Consider the following 15,056-nt stretch of genomic DNA (forward strand, 5'->3'; position numbering starts at 1 on the left):
GATAAATTATAAAGAAAGAGCAAAGGGCTTTGGTATCACATGTGTTGATAACAGCTCTGATAATGGTAGCAAAAAGCTGGAGAAGCAGTAATCTTCCAAAAATCGATCAGGAAGGTGAGGAAACTGTGGGATGGGATGGCAATCACTACTTAGAAATTGCTTTGAGAGGGAAGAATGCAAACACTCCAGATTTTTCAACAAAACTGGTGGTCTTTTATTCTGTACCAAAAAAGAGAGAAGAAATTATAACTATGGGTGTTCTTATAATATGATATAGTGTGACAATACGTGATGCATTTGATCTAAGATTTAAGTAATATCTCGTAATTATGTAGTTAGGAAACTCATGTAAATATATCCGCATGCCATAAGATCCTGCAAGATGGCCTTGTTCCCTGCCAGCAGTGGTTTTTAAAATACTTGTGATTGCAAGTATAACAGAAAAGGGGGTGGGGGGGGAGAGAGAAGGAAACAATGTCAGCTCACATTAACAATATGAATAATCCATCAGTCCTAATTTAAACATTAATATAAGCAGTCCATGTGTCCTAACAGATAGGCAGGTGAGCTATATATTCAAATACAGAAAGGGGCAGTGAGATCTTCAGACCAGGTGGTTGTTCATCCTTGCAACCTTGGAAGTACAAGTCTCTGCAACCATTCTGGCTTGCAGGATCCACTTTTGCTGTCCACCCGTTAGTCCCCACACCCAAGGTGTGCGCAAACATCTGCACGCTTTCTCCCTGTGCTACGGTATCGGTCAACCTCCTTCCTCCAAGCTGCTGTGTCCCCTGAGAAGTAAACTGCCATTGGCATCAGGGAAAGAACGATATCTCTGTGCTAGTGCACATACTATGTGTGCAAAAAAAGCTGCCAGGTTCAATTCCATATAGGGCAGGAGAAGACTCCTTTCTGAAATCCTGGAGAGCTGCTACAAGTAAGCGAAGGTCTGGCCAGTGGTTGAGTCAGCTCCACATATTCCTAGCTTCTCTTCTGGGGAGAAAGGCTGGGAAATTGGTGTGTGGTGGCTATTCATCATGCTGGAAGGACAAGGTTAACTTTCCGTTCATTCACTCACCATGGTTCTTCTCCTGATAAACTCTTATAACTGTTTTGGTGGGGTTTTTTAAAGTAGAAAATAGACACATTAAATGCATAGGCACATTTAATCATCTATTTTGATGGGAGGCAGTTGAGCTTCTTCCATCCCAAGGCAGTGTTGCTCTAAAGGGGCTCTTATGTTCTTAAGACAGGAGAGCCCTGTTGGATAAAACCAAATGCTCATCTAGCCCAGGGTCCTGTTTCCCACAGTGGCCAATCAGATGTCTCTGGGGAGAACTAAAGACTGAAAAGAAATGAGAAACCAACAGATTCACTCATTCCTTAGAGCTAGCTGATATACCAGTTTGCTGCTATGCTACAACTCTTGTGTGTCTTAAGTTCACAGTGCCGTTCTCATGCTTCCCCTTCTCCCTTTATTATTTCATCTGTATGCAACCTCTGGTGATAACCCCCTATTTCCCCAAACCCCTGGTTTTCCAAATTTTCTCAGTTCATCTTATCCTCACAAAGTTCATCTCTTCGTAATCACAGGGACTAGCTCCAAGAGACCACCTGCATTGTTTGGGATTCTACGTGTTGAAGTGCCCCATGTCAATATTTCCATCGAATGCCTGCTGAACGCTGAAACATACATGTTACGGACTCTCGGAAAGTGGCTGCCGGGGGCCTCCCATAAGCCAACAAGCTCCACAGAATGTCAACCCTGTCCAAGGATTCGACATGAGATGAAACGTTGCATTGTAACCAACAGAGAACGATATTCAGTGTATTGCTAAGGTTACATCAGCACAAGAATTCTCTTTGTGCAACTGGACACTCTCCTCCCCCAGCACAATGACCACATCTGTTCTAGGTTTTCCTCCAACCTTCTGGAGCAGATTTGGAGACCACGCGGGGTGCACGGGGGCGGGGACAAGAGGGGCGAATGCCCCATTGTGGTAGTGACAATCCTTGCACTTGCACAATTATTTAGTTGAATGCTGTCCTGAGTCATAATCAGAGCAGAGCCACTGGCATCAATGGACTTGAATTAGTTGTGTGACTCATTGTATTTTTAATTACAGACTCACTCTCTTGTCTGATTTCAGTTTTGTGCCCTCTTTGCAGCTTTTGCTTTAAGTGGGAAACAGATCAATAGAATCTCCAATATTGTGGCTGATTCACATTACTAAAAATGTAGAGATATTGTAAGCAGGGTGTTACGGGAGGCCATGTAAATCTGTCACTGTACAATAAGATGTGCACCAGGTGTACATAATACCTCCATCTTTTGAGTTGGAAGAATCATGGGAATAGATTACAGATGTCCGTGATGCATATGTTATGCCACTGATGTGATGTGATGCATATAAATTTCGACATTATTAGCAGGGAAAGCAGAGTTTCAGACAAAGATTTCCCTTGTTCTTGCTAAGTTCTCCCTCTTCTTGACTAACCCAATACGCCTTCCTGTCTTCCACAAAGAGCCCCTTCTGTCTCTAAGCCTTCTTTAAGGTTTTCATATACCAATTGTCCTTTTATTTCCCCTGCAGAATTTGTTTGTCGGTGTGCTTTCTCTGTCACCTTTCGTTAACACTTCCACGAAAATCCCATGCCATCACAATGCATTTGCTTACGACTTGTGGGAGATGTGGCTCATAGGTGGCAACATGTGGCAGGCAAGTAACAACCAGTTTATTGCTGCTGCAGTTATAACTATGCATCTTGCCTCATAAATCAAACTGCATGCCTTTCTGAGCTCCTCTGGCTTTTCTCTAAGAATGCTAGAATATGGGACCGGTGTCACCATGACAGTAAATAGAAACTGGATCAGGTCTTTAAGAGCGGAGAGAGTGCAGCTATTAGCATCGGAGACAGAATTACTGTTATCATTCTGCATTAATCTGACTCTTTCCTATGCACTGCCCTCTCATTGTCTTCAGCCGTTTGGAAAGCGTTCCCTTAGCAAACAATCAAACCCACCAAGTCCCCTGTCAATAAATTTTATTTGAGAAATATAGCGGTTGCAATATTGATGGATCTCGCTTTCTTCTCCTTGCTTGTCCTGGCTTTCCTCCGCCCAAGAGCTGCATTTAGGCAAGAGCAGGTGCCCCGTTCTCCTCCGGCAAAGGAAACACAGGCAAACGTTGACGAGCACCCATATTTAAATACTGTATAGCGTGTCTATTTGCATATCTTAGCACATTTTCTCTGCATGGAGTACATTTCAAAATAACCAGGGTTGCGGGCTGTTTGGGTCGGTGGCTACTGGATCTGTTGATAACTTGAAATATGTAAATACATCTCCTCTCCCCTCTCCTTCCCTCTCCCCCCCCGCCCCCCGCCTTGCTTTCTTCTTTTCTACAACCAGTGCTTTAGATTGCATTAGCTGTAAACAAAGATGTATTTGCAGGGGCAGTCGGTTTGAGTTTATTGTTTATGTAAATCTCTCTGAATGTGACATAGCCAGATAGCTTCCTATGTTGTGCTGATCCACGTTTTAGGCCTGCAGCCAAAAGTATTTTATCTTTTTACTTCATTATAGTGATCTTCCAATTAGCTGTGGTCTGTAATACCCTGATTTTGGTGGCAGTGGTTTGGGGAGGATTGTTTGATAGTTCTGCTCGAGAGGCAAAATGAGTCGCCTTATTATAGAAAGTGCAGAGGTTGTGCAGTAGCCGAGTTCTGTTGCAAAGTTTGCCGATAAGGGGAAAACTGGCCCTTGAGCATCTATTCTCTTCTGTATATTAACACTTCTAATCTGCGCTGCTGATAAAACTGGAAGCCATTTGCCTTTGCAGGAATTAGTTCTGCCTCACTTGTGTAACCAGGCGATGGTGATTAACCTTTAAACTGTCCAATATTCTCAGCAGACTCCTGCTCCAGATTAGAAACTATTTAGTTACGACCAACTAAATTAACAACATTCCCGCCTCTGAAGAATAAGGTTTGGAAGGTATGCATTTTAAGGTGGAATTGTATTTGAAAACAGGGGAGAGATGTGCTTGTTTGCTTCTCACGAGATGCACACATTTGGCGGCAATGGGGCTGCCTAAGAAAATAGGTTCTGCATTTCGGAGAAAAGAAGCAAGAGGCCTAAACAGAAGAAGCCTGTGTCCTGTAGATGCAATTAGTTAGTAGCCATTGATGAACATGTAGATTTGATCCAAACCTACCTATACATGTTTGATTATAGGTAGGTGATACATTTTGGAGAATGTGTATATTTGGTTATGTGCAGATGGGTGATTTAAACACACACACACACACACACACACACACACACACTGCAATTATTAAGGGATATTTCACTCCCAGCCATACTAGTCACATAAAAGGAAGTTCCATCAATTTGAATTAAATTTACTTCTATGCGAATCTGCTTAAAATCAATGCAGAAGTTTACAATGGACACCACCAACTCTAATCAACTGGTGAATTAATCAGCCTTTTTTTTTTAAGGCTGTAATCCTGCATCCACTTACTTAAGTAAGTGGAACATACTTTTGAGCAGACATGTATAGGGTTGAGCTGTTCCATGACGAATCCAATGGGGATTTTTAAAATATTGAGGTCCAAGGCTGAAGGCTCAGGAACTATATATTTTTTTAAAAAATAATAATAATGACTGGTGTATTATAGGAACAAGGAGGAAATTTTAAATATGACCTTATCTTTATACAATAAATGTTGCTTTTGTTTATTAAATGTTAGGTGATTTCTTGGGTTAATTTATTTAAGCCTAATCAATTGATCAATTAAATGCTTTAAAAACTGGGCAATTAATAATTTTCTGATCTTGGGCTGGCAGATAGCACGCAGGCACACACACATAGGCTGTGATCTGAAACACAATGGTTTGGAACCAAACTCAGTAGAGATCAATGAGACTTAATTCCAAGTAAAAGTATATTGAGGATAGAATGCCAGCTGTCTCAGATTTGAGATGGCTTGGAAGATCTCTGCCACATAATATGACAAAGAATGTGTGATAAGGAGAAGGTGAGCAATATCGGAAAGGAGGGGAAGATAATTTTCTTTTAGGCAAAAAGGGCTCTCCCAATTTTCTCTCTCTCGGGGTTAAGCTGAACAGTGGAATAGATGTTATAAATATCCACTACAGCCCCTCATGCCCAATAGGCTTCAGCTGCTGGGGTAACTTTGCACTGAGCTATTGCATCTAGAATTTTTTTTTAATATAATGTAAAACTTATCAGTTGAAATGTAACCTCCAACTCACATGGCATAAAGACAAAAACGAGGGCATTTATGTAATAAACGGTGTAGTGCTTGTCCGACATGCATGAAATGACCGTATTGTTCTCCCTTGCTGGAGAACAAAATCAAAATCCCCGTTAGCAATGTTTTTCTGTTTTACCAGTTTTTACATTGGCTGCCTCCTTAAAAATTGCTAATCTAGATACTACATTAGTAGGGTGTCAGTCAAACTGCAATCCACAGTGAAGCCTTCTTCACATACCAATTTAAATCATTCATGGTCCTTTCTTTGGCATTATTCAAAAGATCATAATAATTTTCTTGTGCCCACAGCACAAAAAAAATCAATTATTTCCCCACAAAGACTTGAAAGTACTTAGCGAGTGCTGCAAGAAAAGCTGAGGGTTATATCAAATTGAAATTGCACTCATTACACACAACACAATTAGTTGCCACTAGTCTGGCCGGTCCTTTAATTCTGAATGGCATATCTTTATTATTACAGAAACAAGCATGCAAATGGCATTGTTCAGGATTTGCCGAAATCAATAGGATATAGTGCTGTGTGTTTGGTGGCCACTGTCACTCAATCGGCTGTGGATTTGAGATAATGTGTGTATTTGAATTAATGAAGGGAATGTGAGACATCATAAGTGACACCCAAATAAAAGAAATGGGTACATGATATTTGTAATTATTCTACTTGTGTTTTTGTTGTAAATACTTGTGCTTTTTGTTTTTTAATCAAAGGATTAATTGCATTTTAATAAGGCATTATGATTTTCAGAGCTTTAGTTAATTAAAACTTGTAGTATATAATTATGAAGTGATGCTGAGATTTTTCTAAAGATCACCCATATGTTTTGAATGTGTACATTTTCCCTCTTCTTGTTATGCAGTTGCTACATGATTCCCTCCCCTCCCTTTCTCTTTTTAATGAATTATATTTAAATGTTTGAGAGATGACGGGTTCGAATTTCGGACAGATTTTTTTATATTTTTTTTGTAAGTGGCAGCTACAGTACAAAATGTTCATGATCTTAGGGTTGAGTCATAGACTATGTTTCCTTTGGGCTTTCTGAGGATTCAGGACTCATTCCCTGCATCTGCATTGCACAATTAAGGAAAAAATAAATATCGTGATGTGGGAGACACAATGCTAATTGCTGACCTATGAAATGACCAGACCTGGAAGCCATTTGGGAAATGTTTTACCTGCATAGCACTGAAATAATGGGAGAAAGCAAAAGGGGGGGGGGGAAGGGACACGCCGTCCCCCACCGGAGGTGAACATGCAGCTATTGCCCTGATCCAGTTTGCTGAAATTGTAGCACTCCCTTGGGCATATGTTGCTTCCTTACTCACAAAGAATGCTCATTTGGGACTCACAGCTGTCCATGGAGGTGCAGGTCAATTCTGTCTCCAGGGCAGCTGTCTACCAGCTCCAGCTGGTACGCAGGCTGAGACCCTACCTGCCCATGGACTGTCTCACCAGAGGTGGTTCTCTCATTGCGAGAAGTGAGGTTACAGGGAACCAGGCAGAGGGCCTTCTTGATAGTGGCCCCCGCCCTGTGGAACGCCCTCCCACCAGATGTCAAAGAGATAAACAACTACCTGACATTTAGAAGACATCTGAAGGCAGCCCTGTTCAGGAAAGATTTTAATGTGTGACATATTAATGTATTTTTAATCTTTGTTGGAAGCCGCCCAGAGTGGCTGGGTAACCCAGCCAGATGGGCGGGGTACAAATAATAAATTGTTGTTGTTGTTGTTGTTGTTGTTGTTGTTGTTGTTGTTGTTGTTGTTGTTGTTATCATTATCATACCTTTGTATGATGGTAAGCTGCAATTGTGGCCCAGCATGACCATGGTCCGTGTGCTGCTCTAGTTCGCCAGAAGCGGCTTAGTCATGCTGGCCACATGACCTGGAAGCTATACGCCGGCTCCCTCGGCCAATAAAGCGAGATGAGCGCCGCAACCCCAGAGTCGGTCACAACTGGACCTAATGGTCAGGGGTCCCTTTATGACCATGGTGTTAGCCTGGGACAAACTTTTGGCCCTGCAGGACCATTGGGAGCCAACACTCCATCCTCCTCTGGTTATGTAGGTTGCTGGGAGGCTTGTATTCAAGGGGACCTATCACAGGCAAGCTGTGTTTGAACAGACCTATCAGAAGCAAGCAGGGGGTGGGCCTGGCTTTGTGGAGAACCTCAGCTCCTGGTCTTCACTCAGGTCCTCTCACTGGGCATATAAAAACTCGTTAGCTCAGACAAAGCTGGATTCCCCATCCTCCCGCCCTGTGTAGTGGTGGGGAGCAGGCAGGTTCTGAATATGCCCTTGCTATGGAAATATTCGGTTGCCGTATTTGGGGCCAGGGAGGAATTTGCCTGCAGATGAATTGGGCCTGTATGGAGAGTATTGCCAACCTCATAGCAATTGTTACAACTTGTTGGCGGATAAGGCATTGGATTGGATCTTTAGTCTAGGTGACGGAGGGGTTTGGGAAGCCACCTACCCTCGCCTCGGGGAATCAGGGGTGCCATGTTACAGAGGTCCAGGGGGAGGTGCTTCTATCCGGATGCCCATTTGGGAGTTGATGGCCATAGGTAAAGGTAAAGGGACCCCTGACCATTAGGTCCAGTTGTGACCGACTCTGGGGTTGCGGCGCTAATCTTGCTTTATTGGCCGAGGGAGCTGGCGTACAGCTTCCGGGTCATGTGGCCAGCATGACTAAGCCGCTTCTGGCAAACCAGAGCAGCGCACGGAAATGCCATTTACCTTCCCGCCGGAGCGGTACCTATTTATCTACTTGCACTTTGACGTGCTTTCGAACTGCTAGGTTGGCAGGAGCAGGGACCAAGCAACGGGAGCTCAGCCTGTCACGGGGATTCGAACCGCCGACCTTCTGATCAGCAAGTCCTAGGCTCAGTGGTTTAACCCACAGTGCCACCCGCGTCCCTGCTGATGGCCATAACACTCCCCCCAAAAGTGGCAGCCCTGAATGGATCACCCCTATTTGATGTACTTCACAGGGAATTCCTTAACCCAGGATTGACCCTGCAAAATAGTCTGCCAGCCAGCAGTCAAGTTGGTTGATTCGGATACATACGTATGCCAAAAGCTACTTGCATCTGTAATCAGTAAAGTTGTGGCCTGTTCGAACCCAGGATGTTTACGATCCCCATTTATGCAGAGTTCTTTCCCTCGCAAGATTTAATGTTTTGCTGTCTGCAGTTTTGCAAGGTACATTCTCAAAAATCCCATATTCTGAAAGGGACTGCCTCTTGTGGCACAAAACAGGTCGAATCCATCACACACGTTTTATTTCATTGCCCGCTTTATGCAAAAATGTATAAGTATTTGACTCCCTTATTGAAGGAGGGGATCTATCGCACTGACTCTTCCAGCGTGTCCTATCTGCTGAATAATTGTAAGAAGGACATTGTGGAGAATGTGGCAAGATTTTTGAGTGATGCCATGAAATTACGTCGCTATAAGTCCTAAGAGCCACTTTTGTACCTCACAATGTCTGTACAGTTTTATCCTAAAGTACCTCCTACTATGTTTTGTTACCCATGTTGTGTTCTGATCCATGTATATGATGTACTCTTACTATGTCAATAAAGGAAATTGATTGATTGATGTTTGTCCTGTGTATTTATAGTATCTTACCACGATATGGCGGGGACGCAGGTGGCGCTGTGGGTAAATCCTCAGCGCCTAGGGCTTGCCGATTGCATGGTCGGCGGTTCGAATCCCCGCGGCAGGGTGAGCTCCCGTCTGCGGTCCCAGCTCCTGCCCACCTAGCAGTTTGAAAGCACCCCTAAAGTGCAAGTAGATAAATAGGTACCGCTTTCTAGCGGAAAGGTAAACGGTGTTTCCGTGTGCTGCGCTGGTGCCGGCTCGCCAGAGCAGCTTTGTCACGCTGGCCACGTGACCCGGAAGTGTCTCCGGACAGTGCTGGCCCCCAGCCTCTTAAGTGAGATGGGCGCGCAACCCCAGATTTGGACACGACTGGCCTTCGGGCAGGGGTACCTTTACCTTTACCACGATATGGGCCCAGCCACTCGCAGATTCCATGCAGGGAGAACACACATCTGTGCATACATTTCTTTGCACTTTTACTGTTGTTTTACTGTCTGGGCAGCTTCCAACAAATTATGAAACCACATGCAGAAGTTCCCCAGGTGGGGCAGAAAAAAATTATCTGGAGACCTGCTGCCAGTCAGCGTAGGCAATACTGGATTAGATGGACCAATGGCCTTACTCAATATAAGGCATCTTGCCATGTTTATGGTCAAAGTAGCAATCCACCCTGTTCTTCTTAAATGTATTTATAATATTCATACCATCCTTTTCCATTATTCGGTGTCCAAGATGGCTTATGTAAGGCTCCCGGCCTGATTCCAGGGCTCTTCTACAAGATCAGAACTTGAAATGGCGAGATCATTCAAGATTTTCTACAACTCAGCAAGTTGTAGAAGGAGCAAGAAACCTGTTCTTCTATTTGAAAGAACATCCCTTAGTTCATGAAGCCTTCAGTAACATATATCAAGGTGAGTTGTATCCAGACTTCACTTTCTGTGTATGGAAGGACTCCTTCCATTGAAGGAAGGCTTTATACCCAGCAGAAACTTCCTGTTGTGGAGGGAGGCAACTTTGCTGATTGCCTCCGCCCATTGCAGCTTCCTCCACTGGTATTTTGGTAGATCCCGCAACACCTACCGTATTTTTCGTTCCATAAGACACACTTTTTTCCTCCTAAAAAGTAAGTGGAGATGTCTGTGCGTCTTATGGAGCGAGTGTGTGGTTGATTGCTGGCTCCCTTTCCGCCCCCTTGCCCAGGCCTCCATTGCTGAATGTTCTTTCTGTGTGTAGTGGTTAAGAGCAGTAGTCTCGTAATCTGGGGAACCGGGTTCACGTCTCCGCTCCTCCACATGCAGCTGCTGGGTGACCTTGGGCTAGTCACACTTCTCTGAAGTCTCTCAGTCCCACTCACCTCACAGAGTGTTTGTTGTGGGGGAGGAAGGGAAAGGAGAATGTTAGCCGCTTTGAGACTCCTGAAGGGGAGTGAAAGGCGGGATATCAAATCCAAACTCTTCTTCTTCTTCTTCTGCAGACAGAGGCCGTTTGCTTCCCCAGCGACATGTGACTGGCTGATTAGATTATCTGTCTGGAAACTGTAGAAACGGCTCTCTTTCTTTTCCTAAAGAAGCTGCAGAACTGTGAGTTGAACCCCATAAAAACAGGATTTTTTTTCCTATTTGCAAAGTAAGCTCAACAACTTTGAGTTGATCCTCAAAAAAGGGGCTTTTCCCTTTTGCAAAAGAAGCTGCGAGCTGATCCCCCCAAAAACGGGGCTTTCCTCCTCTAAAAACTAGGTGCATCTTATGGAGTGAAAAATACAGTACTATAGTGTTCTGGTGGGTCCTTCAACACTATGGAGGAGTGTGGAAGAGGTATCAGGATCACTGACTGAAGGAGAGATTGAAGAGTGGAGTCATAGGGGTAAGAACTAGAGCTGCACCAAGTATGCGCTCCAAACACTTTTTGAGGGGGTAAGGTTTGCTCTTGTGGGTGTTGAAAACCCTCCTAGCCTTTTAACGTTTCCCCAAGCTTGTCCCCAGTGTGTTGTGCTGCTCCTTCAGTGATATTTCCTCCCCTATTATTAGGCCAACTTTCTCAACCACTGCATGATCCCAGCCAGTCAGGGTTCACTGTGATGATGTCAGAGAGGCAGGGTGCCAATCAGATTTCCAGCTTTGCCTTGTGACAGTTCCATTGCCTGTTTTCACACGGCAGTGCAACACAAAGGATAATTTATTGATGTGGGGAATAAATTTCCCATTTTTCTGCACTGTGGTGTGAGGGTAAGCAATGAAAAAGCATGGCAAGAATGGGAGTGTTGACCTACCGTATTTTGCGCCCCATAAGACGCTCCGGCCCATAAGACGCACCTAGTTTTTTGGGGGGGAAATAAAGAAAAAAAAAATTATTTCCCCCCCAGGTGCGGGGCTGGAAGAACCAGGTCGGGGAACAGTGGGAAGGCACGCTCTGCCTCCCCGCTGTCCCCCGAGCTTGTGGGGCTGGCGATGCACCAGTCCCGGGAGGGCAGGCAGCTCTGTGCCGCCATCCTGAGCGGGGCGGGTCTTAGCGCCCCGCTCGGGATGGCGGCTGAGACCTGCCTGCGGTCCCGCGACGGCAGGCAGCTCTCTGCCACCATCCCGAGCGGGGCGAGACTTAGCGCCCCGCTCGGGATGGCGGCGTAGACCTGCCTGCGGTCCCGCGACGGCAGGCAGCTCTCTGCCGCCATCCCGAGTGGGGCGGGACTTAGCGCCCCGCTCGGGATGGCGGCAGAGACCTGCCTGCGGTCCCGCGACTCAGGCAGCTCTCTGCCGCCATCCCGAGTGGGGCGGGACTTAGCGCCCCGCTCGGGATGGCGGCAGAGACCTACCTGCGGTCCCGCGACGGCAGGCAGCTCTCTGCCGCCATCCCGAGTGGGGCGGGACTTAGCGCCCCGCTCGGGATGGCGGCAGAGAGCTGCCTGCGGTCCCGCGACGGCAGGCAGCTCTCTGCCGCCATCCCGAGTGGGGCGGGACTTAGCGCCCCGCTCGGGATGGTGGCAGAGACCTGCCTGCGGTCCCGCGACGGCAGGCAGCTCTCTGCCGCCATCCCGAGTGGGGCGGGACTTAGCGCCCCGCTCGGGATGGCGGCAGAGACCTGCCTGCGGTCCCGCGACGCAGGCAGCTCTCTGCCGCCATCCCGAGTGGGGCGGGACTTAGCGCCCCGCTCGGGATGGCGGCAGAGACCTGCCTGCGGTCCCGCGACGCAGGCAGCTCTCTGCCGCCATCCCGAGCGGGGCGGGACTTAGCGCCCCGCTCGGGATGGGGGCGCAGAGCTGCGCTGGTCCCAGGACCGCAGGCAGCTCTGCACGGCCACCGGGAGCGGGGCGGAGCTTCTCCCCGGCTCCCGGTGGCCGGGCAGAGCTGTGCTGGTCCCGGGATTGCAGGCAGCTCTGCGCAACCCTCGGAGCCGGTCTTCCGAGGGTTGCGCAGAGCTTCCTGAAGCCTGGAGAGCGAGAGGGGTCGGTACGCACCGACCCCCCTCGCTCTCCAGGCTTCAGCGAAAGCCTGCATTCGCCCCATAAGACGCAGGCACATTTCCCCTTCATTTTTGGAGGGGGAAAAGTGCGTCTTATGGGGCGAAAAATACGGTAGTTCTTCCAACGGCATGTTGCAGGGCAATATTCTTTGTTTTGCTCTGCCGTGACAGTTTCATTGCCCACCTCAGTTCAATGTGACACAAGACTGGGAGTATCAGCAATGGTAATGTGTCTGCTGTGAAGATTCATGTTCTTTTGAACCCCCCCCCCCAAAAAAAAACCACACACACCAAAAAGGACCTCCAATTTTCCAAGGCAACAGAAATTTTCCTTAAAACGTGTCCTCTCTTTCAGTTCTCTTGAAGCAGAAACACACTTGCCATCTATCTGTTGCTGTTTTAATAAGCAAACTTGGTATACTGGTAGTGTTGCAGGTGGGTAATCTGTATTAACTTCCAAATGTGGTTGGCCAGCCCTGCTGTAGTTGTGGCCCATCTTCATATTCCACTGGCCCTGAAGTCACTGGTGGAGGAACATTCAAGGTTTCCTTCTTATATTCTTCCCTCTGCTCTGGCTAATTATCAATCAAATCCACATTACAGGTGCCTCTGCCAGTGGCTGGCTATCAAGTTCAGGGTCTTCTTAGTAGTGGCACGTTGTCTGCAGAAGATTTTTTGAAGGGAGCATCATATGGTTATCTTTCTTCAGCTTTTTTGGAAAAGGACAAAGAGATCCCTCTCTAGAGACCAACACTACTGTGCTGGGGCCCAATGATAAAACTGAAGTGGAGCTGTTCCAGCTGTGTCTTTTTAATCAGTTGTGTTTCTTGTCTTGGGCTGCATTCAGACAGCACTTTATTCCAGTTTCCTAACATTTCCTTACCTGATAACTTTCTTTTTTTAATGTGATCTTTCATATGATGTAAAAGCTACTTCTGGAAATCTAGTGGAATCTAGTGGAAGTCTGATGCCCATTCCCATGTTAATTGCATCACACACATATAAGATGGAAAACTGCAGGATGAAATCTGGGGTGATCTCCTGGCATGCACTTTGTTCTCACCATGGGGGAACAGACGCAGTACCCGTGTTCATAATGAGTGATGACATGTCCAATGGCATCTGCTATTGCGCCACACCATGTCCATGGGACTGAATTAAATGTAGCACAACATATTTCAGTTTTTTAACACCCACAGCTCCATTATGCAACAGGTTAAAAGGAACAGTATGAAAGAAATGTTAGAAACCTTGGGATAGAAATACTGGCATTCTAACCAGGAAAACTAATGAAATAATCCCCAAGTCTGAATGCACCCTTGCACATGATAATATCTTGGGTTTTAGGTAAACAATAGATTGAAGATCTATTGAAGAATTGATGCTTTTGAATTATGGTGCTGGAGGAGACTCTTGAGAGTCCCATGGACTGCAAGAAGATCAAACCTATCCATTCTTAAGGAAATCAGCCCTCAGTGCTCATTGGAAGGACAGATCCTGAAGCTGAGGCTCCAATACTTTGGCCACCTCATGAGAAGAGAAGACTCCCTGGAAAAGACCCTGATGTTGGGAAAGATGGAGGGCACAAGGAGAAGAGGACGACAAAGGATGAGATGGTTGGATAGTGTTCTCGAAGCTACCAGCCTGAGTTTGACCAAACTGCAGGAGGCAGTGGAAGACAGGAGTGCCTGGTGTGCTCTGGTCCATGGGGTCACAAAGAGTCGGACACGACTAAACAACTAAACAACAACAACAACAGATTGAAGATGCTGTGAAATGCTTTGAGAGGGCATCAAACTGTTGCTTAGGTGTCAGGTGAACTTGGCAGAAAGTCTCCCCCCCTTTTTTTGCACACGTCTTCTGAGATTAAAATCCGCTCCTGCAGCCATTCCCCTTTCCCCTGATGCTCTTAGGTATACTTTAAATGTGCAGCTGCACAAACACAGCATTTGCCATATTTGTACCACCTGCGGTTCAGCATCTCCCAGATTTGGTTTATTTGCAGTTTTCCCCCTGCTGTCTTTTGATACAGCTCTTCTCGGACGCTTTGAGGCAAGGCGGGTTGAAGCTAGGAAAGAAACCCAAGGCAGATAGATTCTCCCCCCTACCCACCCACTCCAAAAAAAAAAACCCCACTGCCAGAGTTCAGCACTTATTTAGGTGTATCTAAAAATGTACTTTAAGTAGGATTTGCTCATGTTTTCCCTCCCTTCTGCAAGCTGATTTAAAATCTAATATTATTAAGTTGGCCGCAGCCTTCATATTTTAACTGTCAAGCCCAGAGCCTGAGAGGTGATGCATTCAAAGCTTGCTAAAATATTTGCTCAGCAGCACAATTGTGTGTGATGGAAAATAAACTCCTCCAGAGCATCTCCTCCTATCAGGCATGGCCTGCAGCCAGCGAAGAATGAGGGAAGGTCAGTCAATTATGTGTGGTAATCACCGTAAGCATATTATCTGAGACACAGATGTCTTCCCTGACCCCACACGACATAGCTATTAACCCCACAGCAATATAAAAATGGGGCTGGGGGGGGGAGGTGCTGGTCCCTTAGGTAAACTAGACCTTTTCAGTTTGGACATGTCCAGTAGGAGGGAAAAGTTGCAAGACAAGGGAGATGGTTTTTTCAGGGACCTGTCCAACAACCTGACCTTTTTGTCGCTGCCGTCGGTGAGGTGGCGTGCCTCCTCTTTAGG

The 15,056-nt window shown here is 46.3% G+C and overlaps 1 long non-coding RNA gene across 4 annotated transcripts in view; it reads left to right on the forward strand.

The window, feature by feature from the left end:
- LOC310702909 overlaps window positions 1–15,056 on the forward strand; it is a 50,977-nt gene that overhangs the window by 24,657 nt on the left and 11,264 nt on the right. For 2 of the 4 annotated variants that reach the window (XR_014523776.1, XR_014523779.1), the window contains exons 3-5: window positions 9,669–9,814; window positions 10,378–10,483; window positions 12,715–12,794. The exons of 1 other annotated variant lie outside the window; for it this stretch is intronic. This is a non-coding gene — a long non-coding RNA (uncharacterized lncRNA). The remainder of the gene's footprint in view (window positions 1–9,668; window positions 9,815–10,377; window positions 10,484–12,714; window positions 12,795–15,056) is intronic. One more of the 4 variants, XR_014523777.1, reaches the window with a different exon arrangement.

This window comes from Podarcis liolepis (assembly GCF_965112155.1).
Source record: "Podarcis liolepis genome assembly, chromosome: 3".
NCBI classification, from domain to species: domain Eukaryota; kingdom Metazoa; phylum Chordata; class Lepidosauria; order Squamata; family Lacertidae; genus Podarcis; species Podarcis liolepis.